Source organism: Notamacropus eugenii, chromosome 5, assembly GCF_028372415.1.
Source record: "Notamacropus eugenii isolate mMacEug1 chromosome 5, mMacEug1.pri_v2, whole genome shotgun sequence".
Classification (NCBI taxonomy): Eukaryota; Metazoa; Chordata; class Mammalia; order Diprotodontia; family Macropodidae; genus Notamacropus; species Notamacropus eugenii.
Window position 1 is genome coordinate 308,296,487 of NC_092876.1, and position 17,427 is coordinate 308,313,913.

Sequence of the window (17,427 nt, forward strand, 5' to 3'; positions counted from 1 at the left end):
ATTCATGCCTTCAGTAGGCACTGTGAATATCATGTTGGCACTACAGGCTGGCACATAGTGTTATATAAATGTAAGCTGTTATTATTTTATCATTATCAGGTTATTATAATGTCAAATTTCGCTCAATCAAGAGAAGACCACCATTGTAACTCCAAAGAGAAAGTGGTACTACAATATTCCACCTAAAAAATACCCAACACTGAAATGTTGAGATTGCCAACATAGCTCTGCCACATAAATAAGAAAGTTCACACCAGGTTGTTATTTGCTTTGTTAAAAGAAATCTTTGGACAATGACTGATGGTACTTTTGTAATAACCCAAAATGTTCATCCTCATCTTAGGTGAAGTAGAGAAGGTAAGAGATCACTTCAAGGCAAACATTTGGTGTACCACATCTTTGCCTCTCACTCACAATCTGACCTCTAGCCTTACTTATCCATCCTGTTCTCTCCAGGGTTACTCAAGCTTCCTCAGCTGCTAAACTTCAGTGGTTCTCTATTTCAGCTAGGGAAAAATACAAATTGCTTACCCTAATATTGAAAGTTCTTCACACTTATTTCAGTTTATCTTTTTTTTTTCATTTCACATTAATCCTCTCTAAACACTCAGTGTTTCAACCAAATTCACCTAATAATTTCTCACAACTCCAGTCCCTCCTCTGCCTGTTAGACTTCTTAGCTTCTTTCAAAGCCCAGTGCAGATGTGACCTCATAGAAGAAACTTTCCCACATTCTCACAATGTTTAGTGCCCTCTTCTTCCTCAATTGATTTTGCTTTTACTTATGTGCAGACACATCATATCCCAAGTAGAATGTGAGCTCCTTGAGGTCAGGGACAGATTCTGTTTATGTCTTTATATTTGCAATATAAAAGATAGGACCTTGCACATAGCAAATATTTAATGTTGAATTGAATAGAAATATTCCTGCCTCAGACATTTATGCCTCAGGAGCACACTAAACTTCTCTTTAGGATCCCTATAAGCTCCAAAATAAGGTGAAAGCTTCTTAATATATGAAACCCAGGAGGTAGTCTGACTGAAATAAGGTTCATAAATGCAACTTAGAGCAGCCATCTAAAGTATATTGTTCAGGTTTCAGACGAAGGGCACATCTAACTGTTATATGTGATACTCAGTAGAATCATGTTCAGAGATGAAGTTTAAAAACATTTTTTTATTTCCTTATTTTAAAAAAAAAGATATGCTTATCTCTTTTTTAGTAAGAACTAGAAACAGGGCAGATGCCCATTGACTGGGGAACGGTTAAAGAAAAAAAATTGTGCCACATTCATATCATGGGATATTATCTCCTATAAGAGACAACAAATATGTTGAAATCAGAGATCCATAGAAAGACTAGGGTGAACTCAGGTAAGGTGAAGTAAGCAGAGCTAACAAAACAATATACACAGAGACAACAAAAACTAAAATGGAGAGAATAAGCAGCATAGAATAAAAAAAAAAAACAAATGCTGCTAAATTACCAAGAACAAAGAAGAGGTATGAGAAGATAACTCCCTCCATTGAGATGCAGAGGTGAGGGCGTCTACAAGTGTGAAACATTGCATATTTTATGAGATTTTCGTTGCTGCTGTATTGATTAGTTTTGTTTATTTTTTCCCCTTTCCCCTCTTTTTTTTAATGCTTTGTTATAAGGGATGACTTTGAGAAGAGCAGGGAAAAGAACATGATCTCAGTGCTTGTGTCTTTATACTTTAGGGTACCTGCTTCTGGGGTACCATTCTGGGTTCCCTTCTTAATCCTCACTTTGGACTTCCTAGAACTTTAGTAAATGAGTAAAGATGCAGCTAGGTGGCACAGTCAATAGAGCTCTGGGCCCGGAGTCAAAAGGACCTCTTCCTGAGTTCAAATCTGGCCTCATAAAACTTTAGACTACATAACCCTGGGCAAGCTGCTTAACCCTGTTTGCCTCTGCTTTCTTATTTGTGAAATGAACTGGAGAAGGAAATAACAAACCACTCTAGTATCTTTGCCCAGAAACCCCCAAATGGGGTCTGAAATAGTTGGACATGATTGAACAAACCACCACTTTTATTTTTTATATCCCTCTTTGACCTTAAAACTCAATCATGGTTTCATCCCAAAGGGCTATTGAACAAAATTATTTTAATCATTTATTTATTTGTAACATTCTTTACTTTTTAAATTTTGAGTTACAGGTTGTCTCCCTCCATACCTCACTCATCCATTGAGGAGGTAAACAATATGCTATCAATTAAACATGTGAAATCATCCAAAATATACTTTTGCATTAGCCATATGGAAAAAGGAAGGAAGGATGGGAAGGGAAGGTAATGGAAGGAAAAGGAAGTGAAGGGGATGGGAAGGGAAGGGAAGGAGGAAAGAAGGAAAGGAAGTGAGAGAGAGACAGAGAGACAGAGAGAGAGGGAGAGAATTTTACTGCAGTTTGCACTCAAAGTTCATCAGTGCTTTCTCTGGAAGTGGATAGCATTTTTCATTACGAGTCCTTTGGCATTGTCTTGAATCCCAGTATGGATCAGTCTTTCACAGTTGACCATCATTACAAAGTTGCTATTACTGTTCATGACGATCTTTTCGTTCTTCTCACTGTGTTCTGGACCTGTGCCCATTGTTATAGATCTCTCCTGTGAACCTCCTAAGTTGTTTTAGTTTGGAAAATTATCTCCCTCTGACCTTTTGCTAGCTTTGCCACTCTAAAATTTTTTTTGAGGTGTTATTTTAAAGTTGTTTGAAGGGGAATGTTGAGAGAGTTCAGCAGGATCCCAGCCTGTAGTCTGCCATTTCTGAACATAATAAAGATGACATTTTAATTGGAGTTTGAAGGAGGTCAGGAAATCCAAGAAGTGGAGCCATGCATGTGGGACAGACAACAAAAATGCCCAGAGTTGGGAAATGGAGTATCCAGTTCAAGGAACAGTGAGGATACCAATGTTATTGAATTAAAGAGTAGAAGGTGGGGAGTGCAAATAAGGTGTAAGAAGACTGGAAAGGTTGGTGGAAGGGGGTTGGATGGGTTATGAAGGGCTTTGAATACTAAATGGAAGATTTTTTAGTTTATCTGGAGATGAGAGGTAATGGAACTGTTTGAGTAGGGTAATGACATGTTTGAAACTGTGATTTAGGAAATCACTTTTACACACATATATGGCCAAAATTCAGAACTACCTTAATAATCACTCCTTTGAGTAATAATTTGGCTTGGTTGTTGTCCATCTTTGAAAAGGACCAAAATGGTATCACCATGGTAAAGTGAAGTTTCAGTTGTGTCCGACTGGCTTATCAGACCAATATGAGTTCGGAATGCTCTACCGCAGGTTGGGCACAGATAGTCCATGAATATGTGGGGTGGATATCCCAAATTGCACATCCTGCCTTTACTTTGTGCTGTCTCAATTCTGCTTTGCTCAAAGAGCACAGCACCTTTTCTGATGTGGGCACATCATGTTGAGCAGTCCTGTGCCAGTGTCTCCCATGTTGCACAGTCAAATCCAAAGTTCTTGAGAGACACCTTGAGAATATCCTTGTATCGCTTCTTCTGGCCACCATGTGATCACCTGCCCCATGTGAGTTCTCCATAAAATAGTCTTTCTGGCAAGTGTACGTTTTGCATTTCAACAATGTGGCCAGCCCATCACAGTTGTGCTCTCTGAAGCTTAGTTTGAATACTTGGCAGTTCAGCTCGAGCATGGACTTCAGCGTCTGGTACCTTATCCTTCCAGGGGATCCTCAGAATCTTCATAAGACAGTTCAAATGGCAGTGCTTCAGTTTCCTAGCATGGCACTGGTAGACTGTCCATGTTTCACAGGTATACAACAATGAGGTCAGCATAATGGCTCAGTAGACCTTCAGTTTGGTGGTCAGTCTAATACCTCTTCTCTCCCAAACTTTCTTTGGAGCCTCCCAAACACTGAGCTAGTTCTGGCAATGTATGCATCAACCTCATTTTCAATGTGTACATCCCTGGAAAGTACACTACCAAGGTAAGTGCACTTATCCACAGCATTCAAAACTTCTCCATTTATTGTAACCTATGGTTCCACATATGGATGGTGTGGTGGTGGCTGATGGAGCACCTGTGTTTTCTTAGTGTTAATTATTAGGCCAAAATTAGCACAGGCAGCAGAGAATTGATCCATACTTTGTTGTATCTCAGTTTCAGAGGCTGCACTGAGTGCACAATCATCTGCAAACAGAAAATCATGCACCAACACTCTCTCCACTTTGGTCATGGCTTGTAGTCTTTTCAAATTGAAGAACTTGCCTTCAGAATGGTAGTTGACCTTGATGCCGTGTTCATCCTCATTGAAAGCATTTGACAACATACCTGAAAACATCATGCTAAAAAGCATGGGAGCAAGCACACAGTCCTGTTTCATTCCATTGGTGACTGAGAAGGCACAAGAGCATTGTTCATTATCCGGAACCTGGGCAAACATGCTATCATGAAATTGACGTACTATATTGATGAACTTCTCCAGGCAACCAAATTTTGACACAATTTTCCATAAACCCTCAAGACTAACAGTGTCAAAGGCCTTGGTCAGACCTACAATGCTGTCTACAGATCTCTGTTCTGCTCCTGGCATTTCTCCTGGAGTTGTCAGGCAGCAAAACACCATGTTGACTGTTCCTCAGCCCTTTCTAAAAACACACTGGCTCTCAGGTATATGACCATCTTCCAGGTGAAGGATCAAGGAGGACTCTAACAAGAATTTTGCCAGCAGTGACTAAGAGAGAGATGCCCCTGTGATTGTTGCAGGACGGTCTATTCCCTTTGCCTTTATAGAGATGGACAATGGAGGCATCCTTGAACTCCTGGGGGATAACCTCCTCTTGCCATGTAACCTGGAAAATTTCAGTCAGTTTTTGTATGAGCAATGGTCTCCCTACCTTGTAAATCTCAGCTGGAATAGAATCAGCACCAAGTGCTTTGCCACATGAAAGGAGCCTAATGGCCCTCAAAACCTCTTCTTCAGTTGGAAGTTCACCTTAGGAGGGATTGACTTCAACCTGAGGTAAAAGGTCAATGGCCTCAGCATTGATTGATGATGGTCTGTTGAGAACACTATGGAAGTGTTCAGTCCATTTCTCTAGGATCGTGTCCTTATCACTAATCAATGTGGCTCCATCAGCACTGAGTAGTTGTGATGCACCATAGATTTTTGGCCCATAAATAGCTTTCAAGGATCATAAAAGCACTTTGGATTGTTACTATCCTCATAAAACTGAATTTCATCTGCCTTCTGACTGAGCCAGGAATCCTGCATCTCCCTAAGCTTTTCTTATACTTTGCTTTTGATGGAATTAAATGCTGCCTTCTTAGAGGTGGATGACCTATCCTGCTGGTAAATCCTGTGGAGTTCTTGTTTTTCATTTAGCAGCTTCTGAATTTCCCCATCACTTTCATCAAACCAGTCTTGGTGTTTGTGAGTGTTCTGACCCCAGATGAGCAAATGCAGTGTTGTACACCAAATCTCTGAAAGTTACCCACTCCTTTTCTGCTCCACTGTTGCCAATTGTGTGTTGGCTCAACTTTCTTTCCAAATTAGCAACAAACTGTTCATGCTCAGAGATGAGCTCTAATTTGTTAACATTAATTCTTCTGGTAGTCATTTTGTCTTGGGAGCAGCACTTTTGATGAATGTGAATATTTAGCTTGGAAAGGATAAATCTGTGATCAGTCCAACACTCTGTACCACACATTGCCTTTGTCACTCTCACATCTTGTCTATCTCTTCTCCTTACAATCACATAGTCTGTTAGATGCAAATGTTTGCTGAGAGGGTGCATCCATGAAGTTTTGTTGCATTTAGGTAAATGGAAGACAGTGTTGGTGATGAGAAGGTCATGTCACAAGTCTTCAGCAATAAATGACCATTACTGTTGCTGTTTCCAACTCCATTCCTCCCTAGGACTCCCTGCCAAGTCTGGTAGTCTGAGCCTACTCTAGCATTAGTCTCCCAGAATTATAAGCTTGTCCTTTTTTGGCATATTGATGATAAGGGTCTCTAGGTCTTTATAAAATTTTTCTTTGACTTCATCAGGGTTTGTCATGGTGGGAGCATAGGCACTGATGATGGTGGCATGGTGTTTTCCTGCGAGTGGTAACCACATTGCCATGAGCCTGTCATTCATTCCTTTTGGCAGGCATACCAGTTTGCTGATTAGATTATTTTTGATTGCAAAACCCACAGCAGCTTCATGGTGCTCCCCTTCACTGCACCCACTCCAGAAAAAGGTATCCAGCTCCACCTTCAGTAAGCTGGCCTTCATTTGACAATCTTGTTTCACTCAGGGCTGCTATTTGGATGCGATACCTGTTGAGTTCTCTTGCAACAAGAGCAGGTTTTTCAGGTCTACTGGATTTTCTGTTGTCTATTAGTGTGCACACATTCCATGTACCGATGGTGAGTGGAATCATCTTTGCAAATGTTTTCATACATTTTGTGCATTTTTTGGTGTTTTGACCACGTAGTGGGATTCTCCGCCTGCCACAGTAATCAGGTGAGGGTTGGGTAAGCAGACAATGTGTAGGGTACCTTTTCTATCCCCCTTCCTGATACCAGGAGATGAGCAGTGCGATCCTTAAAAGGCTGCTCAGACACCCAGGGGGCTGCTGAATCCCACTGCTGCTTCCAATGAGAAATGACCCTATGGCCTGAGTTGCCTATGTGCAGGGTTGTGACTACAGCTCCCAGTGCTCCCTGCTGCTTCATCATTTGCCTGCCACCACAGGACTTTGAGGCATAATAGTGAAATGGTATGGGTGATGTCTTTTGATTTGTGTGTAAATTGAATTTAAGTGAGGCAGAGTTGCATGAAGTCATCAACCTCATTCTCTCCTCCAGAGTCATCATAGTCCAGTGGCAGGACAGAGTCAAGATGGCTGGCAATGGCTCAGGATGAAGTGGATGACCTTGGTGTCTTTGGTGCCTTCATGGCCATTGGAACAATGGCCGCCCATTCCATCAGAGGAAGTCTTCACATGCTTGAGGTAGACACTGCCCATAACTCACCAATGGGTTTGAGAACCCTTGGTTACCTTCAACCTGGTTTTAACACACATATATGACCAAAACTCAGAATTACCTTAATAATCATCCCTTTGAGTAATAATTTGGCTATCAGTACCCTGGAACATGAACCTGTGTTGTAGAGAGAGTGCTCCTTCCACTACCCCAGGATGTATTCCAACATGAGGGATAAGGAATAAACTAGATCACACAGGCCATATTATATTTTCCTAGTTTGTGGTTATCCCAGAAACCCAGCTGGTTATGTGACTTTGGAGAGATAAGCTTTGCTCACACACATAGGGCTCATTCACTGGGTAACTGGCAATTGTCTGTGTAGTTTAGACTCCTGAAACATGGACTCAGGGTTGTAGCTTGCTTTGATTTCTTTTATAAAACTATCATATAAATGATTGTGTTATGTTTTCTGGGAGTGCTTTGCTGTGCCCTATAGAGGTATGATTTCTCCTTCTAGCCATTTACTCTGTATGAGGTTAAAGTCACTTTAATCATTTTGAGACTGAGTTTTCACATCTTTAAAGTTATATTGGATTAGATAATCTTCAAGGTCCCATAATTCCTATCTTGAAGTGCCTACTAATGCTGGGCATCTATCCAAGTCATTTCAACAAGATTCAGGATCGTCTTATTATGTTCATTGTATTGATTAAGATACAATACTCTGCCTCATCCTGCACCTTCTTTCAGTGCCTAGGACCATCTCAGCCAGGAATATCCGACTACTCTTGTAGCCTTCTCAACCTAGAATCTCTGTAAGATCCACTCCCATTTCCAATAGGTGAGTTCTTTCTGAGATCTGCATTTTGAGGGGCAGCCCAAATCAGCTTTAATTCTGCTCCCAGTCCTGTTTCTGGTTTCTGGACTTCAAAGCACCACAATATCACCAAATACCTTCATTTCTTCACTTCCACTCTCTCCTCCATCTTCTCAGCTCCCTCTTGTTGGTTGCCTTTCCCATTAGAGTATAAGTTCTTTGAGGTCAGAGATTGTCTTTCTTTTTGCTTGTATTTATATCCTTAGTGATTAGAATATTAATAAACACTTAATAATCTTTCCTTTTTTCTTCCTCCATCCCTCCTTGCTTCCTATTTTCCCTTCTTTCATTCCCTCCCTCCTTCCCTCACCTCCTTTTTTCTTTTTTCCTTCTTTCATTCCTTTCTTTTCTCTTCCCTTTCCTTCTTTCCTTCCTTTTTCTTCTCTCCTTATTTCCTTTCTTCTCTGTCTCCCTTCCTTCCTCCTATCTTTCCTTCCTTCCTCCTTTTCTCTATTAGTCCCTCTTTTCTTCTCTCCTTCCTTTCCTAACTGTCTACTGCAGTCCGATAGGACTCATTATTACCTGAACCAAGGCCTCACTATCATGGGGTAGGAGGGGGAGGTAATGAGGGGAGAAAGGAGGAAGGAAGTGAATAAACACAAGCCTATATATTAAAGTAAGGTAAGTTTGGAGGATGTTCACAACTGCTATAAAGGCAAAGACTCAGGAAGGCAAATTTTTCATTGATGATTCTAATTCTGTATCTCCTGTTTCTGTGCAGACCTCTGGGTTGGAAGTCTTGTTCTTCTCCTGGCTTCCCACTTCCTTCTCAGCCAAATGGGCTTAGTGTCCCCCAGAAACTCTGGTTCTTGACCCAGCCTGGCCTTTGGTTTATACTTGAGTCCCACTTTGGACACTGCTTTCTTTTCCAGAAGAAAGTTTTCTGCATACCCAGTAATTTTCTCAATTATGAGCATATACTGGCCTACTGAAGGGAATCTAACAATTACTCCACAGGACAAATAACCCATAATGAAACAAGATAGGGAAGAAGGGAAGACAATATCTTTAAGTGAAATTAGATTTTGGAGGACCAGCTATCCTATGCTTCTCTCTGACAAATTTCTACTCAAGTTTTTAAAAGAGGGAATTAATCAATGTGTGTTAATTGTGCCCACCATAGAACATGCAAAAAAAGTATAAAATAGGGTACCTTCCCTCAAAAAGCTTCAGTCTTGCCAAGGAGAGAAAGAAAATATTCATTTATTAAGTACCTACTATGTGTTAAGTATTGTGTTAAGAGATTTACAAATTTCATTTTATCTTCACAACACTTTGAGGGAGGTATTATCATTATTCTCATTTTACAGCTGAGAAAACTGAGACAAAGTGAGGTTACTTGACTTGCCCAGGGTTACACAGATAGTGTCTGAGGCCAGATTGGAACTCAGGTCTTCCTGATTCTGGGCTCAATATTCTATCCACTGTGCTACCCAGGTTGCCTCCATTGCCAAAGAGAGAAGAGGATCAAGAAGACAGAAATCCACAATGGTGAATAATATAAGACAGCATGTAATTAAGTGCTAGATGGTAAAATTGTCATAATTTCCAAAAAAATGAATGACTTGATTTCATTGGCTAATCTCACTATTCTAAGAATGACCAAGCTAGATAGCCCATATTCAATTCAATAAACATTTATTAAACACCTACTATATAGTAAGTCCTGTGCTAAGTGCTGGGGATACGGAAAAGAAACAAAAGATAGTCCTTGACCTCAAGAATCTTACAGTCTAATAGGGGAGACAACATGTGAATCAATCTATACAAACTGAAATATATACAAGCTAAGTAGAACATAATGAACAGAGGGAAAGCACTGGAATTAAGAGGAATTAATTCTATATGCTTCTGGTAAAAGGGTATTTTAGTTAAACTTAAAGGAAACCAGATAGGTAAGTAGTGGGAGTGGAGGAAGGAGAGCACTATAGGCACAAGAGGCAGTCAGAGAAAATCCCTAGGGCTGAGATATGGGGTGTCTTGTTCACAGAAGAGCCAAGAGGCCATTGTCATTAGAAGAGTACATGTTAGGGACTATGATGTAAGAAGAGTGGAAAGGTAAGAGGGAGGTAGGCTATGAAGGGTTTTGAACATCAAAGAGAGCATTTTGTATTTGCTCCTTGAGGCAATAGGGAGCCACTAGTTTACTGAATGGGGAGAGGAGAGCAGGTATGTGTGTGTGTGACATGATTAGGTCTACATTTTAGGAAAATCACTTTAGTGGCTCATATAACAGGCAATGATGAAAACTGATGGATTGAGCTACTTAGGCTATGGAGATGCTAAAATCAAGGAAGAATTAAAAAGAAGCTACCATATCATGAATTGTGAATTTCTAGCCATTCTGAGAAACAATTTGAAATTATGCGAGAAAAGTTATTAAACAGTGGGTACTGTTTGACCCCATATCACCTCTCCTGGGAAGTTAAAGATAGAAACAGAGATCTTATATATAACAAGATATTGAAAGTAACACTTTTGGTGGTAGCAAAAAACTGGATATAAAGCATGTACTAAAAAGAAACCTGGTTGAGCAAATTTTGGTATATTTATTTATAAAATGGGATTTTTATTGCACATTAAGAAGGGACGAACATGTGGAATTCAGAGAAGCATCAGAGAGCATGGAAGTGAGGAAGAAAAAAGAAGGGACCTAGGGAACAGTATTCACAATGACTATAATAATATAAATGCAAGTGTAATATCCTGCCCGACTGAGGACTTAACAAAGACCAGAAGTGGCGAAAGAGATATTATGATGTAAAGGGACTGGCTTCAGGCACTTGACACTTACTAGCTGTGTGACCCTGGGCAAGTCATTTCACCCCAATTGCCTCACCAAAAAAAAAGAAAGATGTAAAGGGAAAGCCTTTTCAGAGGTAGAAGAAGCATCCCACACCTATAAGAGGTCTGAGGCTAGAATTAGAATTCAATCTGGAATCTTCAGTTCGAAGAGAAAAAGAACTTGCCAGTAGAGCACGGACTAAATCTCTACCTCTGACTATATCTACTTTTCTACTGAAGAGCCAACAAGAATCCGAGAACTTTGAATGTTTAAATTGGACTGATCACTGTAAGCAAAGATAGGGGGCTGTCGCCAGGAAACTTGCTCCAAACCAGGAAGAATTGTCTAACAGGAATGATTAGAACAGCCCTTGCCTAGAGGTGACAATCCACAGATTTGAGGTTCTAGGTGTGTCAAAGAAGAGAGACTTCTCCCAATCTTAAACTAAAAGGGCACAGGATCTTAAACAGCCACGTCAGTGGCTGAAAGTGATAAAAGACTGCAGCTGTCAATCAAAGACTGAGCCCAGGTGGTTAAATATATTGAAATGTCTAGCAGAGACACTGTACTCTGAGAGGAGCTTAACTGCTGAGTGATTTGCCCAGCCTAACCTGGGAAGCCCAGTGGCTGAGTGATCTACCCTGCTCAGACTGGCAGCAATTCAATAGCTGGTTTACCAGCTTGACAGCTCAGCTGGAACACCCCAGTGGTAGAGCGAAAAGGTCCAACCCTGTTCATTAGCAGTGAGGGACCTATTTGGCGCAGTCTGGCAGTAAGCTAGCAGCCAAGTGACCTCCCTTCTCATCCCATAAGCAGCCAAATTTGGTGAGGTTCCAGCACAACGGCTAAGTGACCTGCTTGATGAATCCCAGAAGCAGACTGACTTGTCTAGGTGAGACATCAGTGAATCAGCACAGCTGATCAGCAAAGCTTCTCATCCATCACTGATGCCATACCTCACAGAAACCTTTGAAGACTATTTGGACCCTCTGGAGAAAGAAAGGCCTTGAAGTTCCATAGTTGTGAGCTATCTTGGTCACATGTATTTGCTGTATTTATGCCTCACTACCATGGCACTGTAAGTTCATGTCCACTCTCTCCCTTTCACAGACTGTGTATTTGTAGTAGAGTGCACCTCTAGGAGAGGGGGAGTGCTTTACAACTGTTTTTGCTGCCATTCCTTTTCAGTAAAGGTCTTTTTCTAAAGAACTGAATCTGCTGACTGATTGTCAATGGACCACATATTGGTGGGGGCTTGTGAGATAGAGTTAGGAGGATAGCCACTCACAAGGTGGCCCCTAGAACTCTGAGAGTAGCAATAGCGTCTCCTCTGGGAATTTAACCTGCCACTGTGAGCTAGAGGCAGGAACTCAGAGGAAATGTAAAAAAGCAACATTAAAAGGAAGGTGAGTTCACATTAATCATTATAGGGGATGAAACACAGTTGTTAATTCAATTTGGTTCTTTAATTGGTCTGTCTTGATTTACTGTCTTTGTTGCCAAAAGACTGAATTGCTTTCATATCCGTAGTCTCATTTGTCCTCCTGATACATAGGAAAATACCTATGTATTGAAAAAGTATCATACCTGATGGCAGAATCTGTAAAGTCAAATTTCTTCATGCTACTTAATACTACATGTATTATCCTGAGTGAGTCAATCAAATTCCTGGGTCTCAGTTTCCCCATCTGGAAAATACAGATGTTGAACTTAGGACTTGTGGTATCTTTGTGCAGCCTTTGACAAATAACTTTCTTAGGAGAGACAGTGAGGTATAGCGGAAAGGGCAATGGACCTAGAGTCAGGAATACCTAGGTTCAAGTCAGCTATGTGATTCTAAACAAGTCACTTTACTTCTCTGTTTCTCATTTTCCCCATCAGTAAAATGAGAGGATTGAATTTGATGACTTCTGAGGTTCTTTGATACTCTGAATCCAATGAGCCAATGATCATTTAACTTATAGGGAACTGAGAGAAAAATAAGTGAGTCAATCATTCAGCCAGCAGCTATTTGAGTTTAAGTAAGCAACTATTTGAGATGTAAACAGCTGTTTACATCTGAGAGGTTTCAGTACTAACTGCACTTGGGCATTTGGAGGCATTATGTTCTTTGAAATGTAGCAGTACTGCTAGAGATGCAAAAGAATAAAGTGTTAGCTCTACTCTCAAAGAGTTTATATTGCAGTTGAGGAAGAGGGAAGAAGACTTTTAGTATTTGATAATCATGATGTTCTTGTGAACAAAATGGAGATATGAGAAATAGAGTAGTTAAGTGAAATTGGAAATGGTTAAATGCATAGGTTCCCAAAATGAGTGATACCACCCCCTGGAGGTTCTGGAATGATTGGGGGGGGCAGTTGTAGCCTTGGGTACAACTGGGAGGTATTGAATAAAAATAAAAATAAGGGAATGGTAGATGCATAAGGAAAGAAGAGAAGAAAATTTTGAAAAATCATTTATACATGTTTCATCTATTGTGTAACAGAGTTGAAGTCAGAGCAATTACATTATTTTCCAAATAAACACACAAAATGCAAGTTATAACCAATCACTGCTCAAGTCTGCAGACAGGTCTTAACAAGCAAGTGTTGGCAGGTGAGCATGTCGTGCATTATTGGGAAGTCAGGCACTGACAGAAATATATGCATGTAATGACTTGTTTACAATATGGCACTTATATGATACATGAAGCAATACTATGCCATCCAAATTTCAATGCAAGAACCACCCCCCCAATTTACAATAAATTATAAAATTTAAGATGGATCATTATATACATATGTATATATAATATTTCTGGAAAGATTTTTTTAAAAAAAATTAAAAAGTTAAAGAAAATAGATTTCTGGGGGGGGGGGTGCTGAATATTTTTTTTAAAAGGGAGTGGTTGGGGATGAGCCAAGATGGTGGAGTAGAAAGATACACATATACTAGCTCCTAACCCACAGCCCATAAATTACCTGTAAAGAAGAACTCCCAACAAATTCTGGAGCAGCAGAAGCCACAGAACAATGGAGTGGAGGAGATTTCTGTTCCAGAGGGACCTGAAAAACTGACACAAGGGGTCCGTCGCACACTGACCCCAGAGCAGGGCTCAGCCCTGCCTTGGCAGCATGGCACCAAGGGGAGCACATCCAAGCAGGCTTCAGGGACAGAATTCCCAGTGGCGGCGCAGGTCCCTCCACCCACAGGCGCCAAAGGTCAGTGAGAGAGTCTTTTTGGCTGGCAAGAGGGGAGTGGGGTGTCCCCATGACTCAGGCCCCCACAGGAGACAGCGGTGGAGGTAGCAGTGGACAAAGGCTCCCTAGGCAGGCAGGAGGTAGGATCCATTGGTGAAGGTGTGCACATAAACCCCCTGAGGGAACTGAGCCCCCTGTGGTGGCCCTGCCCCCACCCAAGCACCTGAACTTAATCTCACACTGAATAGCAGCCCCACCCTGGCCGAAAGCCCTGAGGCTAGGAAGCAGCATTTTACTCTCAGACCCTAAGCGCTGGCTGGGTGGAACTGGAGGCCAGGTGTGTGTGGAGAGGAAGCTTAGAAGTCAAGTCACTGGCAGGGAAAATGCCCAGAAAAGGGGGAAAAAAATAAGACCATAGAAGGCTACTTTCTTGGTGAACAGATATCTCCTCCGATCCTTTCAGATGAGGAAGAACAATGCTTACCATCAGGGAAAGACATAAAAGACAAGGCTTCTGTATCCCAAACATACAAAATAAATATTTAATAGGCTCAGGCCATGGAAGAGCTCAAAAAGGATTTTGAAAATCAAGTTAGAGAGGTGGAGGAAAACCTGGGAAGAGAAATGAGAGAGATGCAAGAAAAGCATGAAAAGAGGGTCAACACTTTGCTAAAGGAGACCTAAAAAAATGCTGAAGAAAATAACACCTTGAAAAATAGGCTAACTCAATTGGCAAAAGAGGTTCAAAAAGCCAATGAGGAGAAGAATGCTTTCAAAAGCAGAATTAGCCAAATGGAAAAGGAGGTTCAAAAGCTCACTGAAGAAAATAGTTCTTTCAAAATTAGAATGGAACAGATGGAGGCTAATGACTTTATGAGAAACCAAGGAACCACAAAACAAAACCAAAAGAATGAAAAAATGGAAGATAATGTGAAATATCTCATTGGAAAAACAACTGACCTGGAAAATAGATCCAGGAGAGACAATTTAAAAATCATGGGACTACCTGAAAGCCATGATCAGAAAAAGAGCCTAGACATCATCTTTCATGAAATTATCAAGGAAAACTGCCCTGAGATTCTAGAACCAGAGGGCAAAATAAGTATTCAAGGAATCCACCGATCACCACCTGAAAGAGATCCAAAAAGAGAAACTCCTAGGAACATTGTGGCCAAATTCCAGAGTTCCCTGGTCAAGGAAAAAATATTGCAAGCAGCTAGAAAGAAACAATTCGAGTATTGTGGAAATACAATCAGGATAACACAAGATCTAGCAGCTTCTACATTAAGGGACTGAAGGGCATGGAATATGATATTCCAGAAGTCAAAGGAACTAGGACTAAAACAAAGAATCACCTACCCAACAAAACTGAGTATAATACTTCAGGGGAAAAAATGGTCTTTCAATGAAATCAAGGACTTTCAAGCATTCTTGATGAAAAGACCAGAGCTGAAAAGAAAATTTGACTTTCAAACACAAGAATGAAGAGAAGCATGAAAAGGTAAACAGCAAAGAGAAGTCATAAGGGACTTACTAAAGTTGAACTGTTTACATTCCTACATGGAAAGACAATATTTGTAACTCTTGAAACTTTTCAGTATCTGGGTAATGGGTGAGATTACACACACACACACACACACACACACACACACACACACACACAGACAGAGAGCACAGAGTGAATTGAATAGGATGGGATCATATCTTTAAAAAATAAAATTAAGAGAGAGAAGTATATTGGGAGGAGAAAGGGAGAAATGGAATAGGGCAAATTACCTCTCATAAAAGAGGCAAGCAAAAGACTTTTTAGTGGAGGGAAAAAGAGGGGTGGTGAGAGAAAAACATGAAGTTTACTCTCATCACATTCCACTAAAGGAAGGAATAAAATGCACACTCATTTTGGTATGAAAACTTATCTTACAATACAGGAAAGTGGGGGAGAAGGGGATAAGCAGGGTGGGGGGGATGATGGAAGGTAGGGCAATGGGAGGAGGGAGCAATTAGAAGTCAACACTCTTGGGGAGAGACAGGATCAAAAGAGAGAATAGAAGCAATGGGGGACAGGATAAGATGGAGGGAAATATAGTTAGTCTTACACAACACGACTATTATGGAAGTCATTTGCAAAACAACACAGATATGGCCTATATTGAATTGCTTGCCTTCCCAAAGGGAATGGGTGGGGAGGGAGGGATGAAGAGAAGTTGGAACTCAAAGTTTTAGGAACAACTGTTGAGTACTGTTCTTGGTACTAGGAAATAAGAAATGCAGGTAAAGGGGTATTGAAAGTTATCTGGCCCTACAGGACAAAAGAGAATATGGGGATAAGGGAAGGGAGGGATGCTAGAAGAGAGGGAAGATTGGTGATAGGGGCAATCAGAATGCTCAGTGTTTTGGGGTGGTGGGAGGGGACAAATGGGGAGAAAATTTGGAACCCAAAATTTTGTGAAAATGAATGTTAAAAGTTAAATAAATTAATTAATTTAAAAAATGGAAAAAAAGAAGAACATTAAAAGGGAATGGTTGATGAAATAAGTTTGGGAACCTTTGGTTAAATGGATGCCTAAAGGAATCTAATCAAGATGATGATGGCACTGGAAATCCCTCCCCATGTGAGTAGTTTAAAAGCAATGGGATCTATAACATGAAGAATAGAAGACCAAAGGCAGAAATGACAGCAAACTTTAAGTACTTAAAGGACTGACACGTGGAAAAAGAATTAGACTTGTTTTCAAGGTTTTTTTTCAGCCTCAGGGGACAGAACTAGGAGTAATAAGATGAAGTTGCAGAGATGCAAAATTTGCATCAAAGGAAGAAAAAAACTCCCTAAAAATCCAGCTGAGGCATCAAAAGAGGAGTAGAAACCGTGGAGGTTCCTGCCTACAACTTTCACTTCCAATTTGAGCACCCTGAGGTGCGTCTGAGAATAACCCCAGGAAAAGAAGTTTGAGTTAGTTCTTCTTCTGATACTTCTCTGCTCATTGCAAGTTCTAGCATAGGGCAAGCCATCTAGTCTTAAAGCTCTCCAGGTGATAGGCACTTCAGTACTAGCAAATATTGATGTTGCCATTGCTGTTGATGTCTGGAGCACTGTGAGTCCTGGTAAGTTTCATTCAACTCAGTTTGGGCTCAAGTCAGTTCAGTCCTTTGACTCTGCCCCTTACCCACTAGCTGCTTCTTTTAATAGTATTTTTTCAATTATATGTAAAGACAATTTTTAGCATTTATTTTTATAAGATTTTGAGTCCCATATTTTTCTCCATCTCTCCCTCCTCTCCTGTCCTAAAATGATAAGCAATTTGATGTAGGTTATTTATGTGCAATCATGTAAAACATATTTTCACATTAGTCATAGTTGTGAAAGAAGAAACAGACTGAATGAGAGAAAAATACAAAAAATAAAGTGAAAATCTGTATTTAGAGTGGATAGCATTTTCCATCATGAGTCCTTTGTAATTGTCTTGAATCACTGTATTGCTGAAAAGAGCTAAATCATTCATAGTTGATGATCACACAATATCGCTGTTACTGTGTACAGTGTTTTCCTGGTTCTACTCCTTTCATTTTGCATCAGTTCTTACATGTCTTTTCAGGTTTTTCTGAAATCC